We start from the raw sequence: 4,003 nt of genomic DNA on the forward strand, positions 1-4,003 counted from the left end.
ACGCTGGAAGGAGAGAACAGAGACATTATACACGAGGCAATGATAAAATAAAGAGACAGACCAAAATATATACCTAAGCTGCAAGAGAAAGAAGACCATTACGTATACAAACTTTGGAAGGGGGGGAAAAAAAAAAAGACAAAATACAGCATAAAACATAACCACACACACACACACACACACACACACACACACACACACACACACACACACATACACACACACACACACACACACACACACACACACACACACACACACACACAAGCGAGAACAATGAAACAGATAAAGACATAAACAAAACGCACAACATATCCACATACATCAAACAACAACATAATGCAAGTAACATAAACCAAAATTTGACATAAGAAAAATTAACATAAAACGCAGCATATAAACTCAAAACAACATAAAAACGCCACGTAAACAAAAACATATATCCAGCAAGCAACAACATAAAAAAAAAAAACACTAACTCAAGCAAAATATACAAAACACATCATACGTTTTCCAGCAAGAACATTACACACGCCATATAAACACAGAAACTCAAACACACCATAAAACACAGGCATAAAACACCAATATAAACCCAAACAACATAAAAACTGATCATATACACTCAAGCAACAACAATGAACATTTAAACTCATTCTTACAGCCTGTTTTTAGCTCTTCTCTTCTTCACTCTAATTTTCTTTTATCTTTCTCCTCTGCACTATTTTCTTTAATTCTTGTATCTCGCTCACTCCCGCTATCTCTAATTTTCATTGCCTCCATTACTCTGTCTGTCTGTCTGTCTGTCTGTCTCTCTCATTTTCTTCCACTTGGCAGGCACAATAGGGCGATCTTGTCTATCACTCTTTCCCTCCTCTCCATCATTCCCCCTCCCCCTTCTCTCTCATTCTCTCCCTCACCCCCTCCCCTCTCCTTCACTGTTCTCTCATCCTCTCCCTCTCTCACCTTTATCATTCTCTACAGGTAGGTACAAGAGCGATGAATTCTCCTTTTCATTTACCATCTCTCTCTCTCTCTCTCTCTCTCTCTCTCTCTCTTAAACCCACTTTCTTCCTCTCCCTCACTCACTTTCTCTGCCCTCCCTCATACCTTTTTGCCTTCCTCCTTGTCATATGTCATTCTTCCCTTCATTCCCTCCTCTCTTATTATCTACCTCCTTCACTCCCCGCTCTCCCTCCCTCCATCCTTCTCTAATTATCTTCCTCATCCTTCATTCCTCTCTCTCCCCCTCATTCCCTCCCCTCTCGATCTCCCTCATTCCTCTTCCTCCTTCTCTCCCTCACATTCCTTCCTTCTCTCTCATCAACCCTCTCATTATTTTCCCTCCTACACTTTCCTCACCCCCTCATCCATCCTTATCGCCCATTAGGTTACTCATCCCTCCCTCCCATCCCCTTCCCTCATTCCCTCCTCCCTGCACCTTATCTCTCTCATTCCACTTCCTTCTTCATTCCCTCATCCATCCATCCTGCTTCTTTCTCTCTTTCATTTCCTCTTTCATCCTCATTATCTTCCTCATTACCTCCCTCCTACTTCCTTCCCTCCTTCATCCATCCCTCATTCCCTCCTATCTTCTCTCCCTCATTTCTTCTCCCTCATCACCTCCCTCCTACTTCCTCCTCTCCTTCATCCATCCCTTATCCCCTCCTCCTATCTTCTCTCCCCCATTCCTTCTCCCTCATCCCCCGCCTCCCGCCGTCTCCTCTCCCTCATTATCTCCCTCACTTCCCGCCTCCCCCACCTTTTATCTCCCGTAGCCAGGCACAATGGGGATGGCCTTGTCTATGAGGGAACAAAAGCTAAGCGGGAGCAACTCTACAGGGTTAGCCTTGTGGAGGAGTGCACGGGAAAAAGAGGGAGGGAAGGAGGGAGGGAAGAGGGAGAAGGGAGAGGAGGAGGGAGGGAGAAAAGAGCGGGAGGAAGGAGGAAGAAGAGGGTGAGGGGAGAGCAGGGAAAGGGTCGAAGGAAGGGAAGAGGGAGGGAGAAGGAAGGGAAAGAAGGGGAGGTAGAAGGGGGAAGAGAGTGGAGGGAAGGGAAAAACGAAGGAAAGAAAAGAGGAGAAGGAGGAACGCAGAAGTGGAATGACAGGAAGACCGGGAAAAAGGGAAGAGAGAAAGAAGCTGGGGAAGGCGGAAGAAGAGGTGAGGAGGAGAAGGAAGTGAAGAGAAAGAAGGGGAGGGGGAAGGACAGACTAGAAGAGAAAACGAGGAAAGAAGGAAAGATAAAACTCAGGTGAAAAGATGAAAGTACTAGACAAAGGAAAAGCACAAAAGTACAAAGAAAAAAGTAAAGACGACAGAGAAAACGCAAAGCAAAAGAAGAACCACGAAAAAAACGCGAACGAAGAATGAAGAAAAGTGAAAAGAAGCAATCGAGTAGCAGAAATTACGCAAAATGCACAACAAAAATTGAGAACAAAGCGAAAGGAAGAGGAATAAATATAGGGGAAAAAGGAAAAACAGAAGGTAGGAGAAAATAAAAAGGGAGAGGAACAAAGCACAAGAAGAGAGAGACGAGGGCCAGGCAGCCCCAAAGGTCGAAGAGTGAAAAAGAAAAGCAGAAAAGAAGACACGGAAGCAAAGAAAGAAAAGAGAAGAGGCAAAGAAGAGGAAGACAAAAAACAAAATTAGGTGAATATGAAGAAAGAGGGAAGAGAAGCATGGCCAAAGGCCAAGGAATAAAGAGAAAAGAGGGAAAATAAGAAACAAAACAAAGATAAAAAACAGGAAAGATAGGGGAGAGATGCAGGCCCGAAGGACGAAGAGTCAAGAGACGACAAAAAGAAGAACTGAAGGCTGAGAAGAAAAAAAAGATGATGAACAAAACGAGAAAGGAAAGAGAGGAGAGAGAAGCAAGCCTGAGGGACGAGTTAGAAGAAGGAGAGAAAAGAGAAGGAGAGGAGAGAGGAACAGGCCTTAAGGACGAGTTCGATGAAGGAGAAGAAGAAGGAGGAGAGAAAAGAGAAGAAAGAGAGGAGAGAAGAAGCAGGCCTGAAGGACAAGTTAGATGAAGGAGAGGAAGGAGAGAAGAGAGGAGAAGGAGAGGGAGAGAGAAGCATGCCTGAAGGAGGAGTTAAATGGAAGGAAAGAAAAAGAGAAGAGAGAAGAGAGGAGAGAGGACCAGGTGTGAAGGACGAACTGGAAGAGGAGAAGTAGCTATAAATACAAAGCCATTTAAACCATCCTCTCATTAAACGAGCTAAGGCTGGTAATGCCCACCTGTTCTTGCCACCAGGTATATGACGTGGAATGCAGGCAAAAAAATATTTATATCAATCAGGCATTATGTTGTGTGTGTGTGTGTGTGTGTGTGTGTGTGTGTGTGTGTGTGTGTGTGTGTGTGTGTGTGTGTGTGTGTGTGTGTGTGTGTGGTAACCTTTATTCATAAGTACAATAAAGTAATTTTCCCCAAGCTTTGAATGTAAAGAATGATACAAAATAAATGGGTTACACTCTCTCTCTCTCTCTCTCTCTCTCACACACACACACACACACACACACACACACACACACACACACACACACACACACACACACACACGAGCGTGGAGTTCCAAGGCTGCTCACACACACGGGAATTAAAACAGGGGTTGCATTTGTGCTACACAATGATTGCGTGTGTTTGTGCTTGTTTGCGTGTGTTTGAGAGTGCTTGCTGCTTGTGTTTGATGATTTGCGTGCGTTTGTGTTTATCTGCTGGTTTGCGTGTGCATGAGATTTTTTGTTTTGTGTTTGTTTGTTGGTTTAGGTGTGCCTGAAATTGCTGCTTGTATTTGCCTGTTTGCGTTTGCTTGGGATTGTTGTTTGTGTTTGTTTGTTGATTTGCATGTGTTTGAGACTGTTTTTGCTGCTTATGCTGGTTTCAGGGTTCATGTTTGCCTATGTTTGCTGGTTAATGAAGATTTGAGATAGCCAGTGTTTTTAGTCTGTTTGCGTGAGTTTGTTTGTTGTCTGTGTTTGCTTCAGTGTTAGTGTTTGATTCT

This window comes from Coenobita brevimanus, chromosome 45, assembly GCF_032717465.1.
Source record: "Coenobita brevimanus isolate Jiangsu-jjx chromosome 45, ASM3271746v2, whole genome shotgun sequence".
NCBI classification, from domain to species: Eukaryota; Metazoa; Arthropoda; class Malacostraca; order Decapoda; family Coenobitidae; genus Coenobita; species Coenobita brevimanus.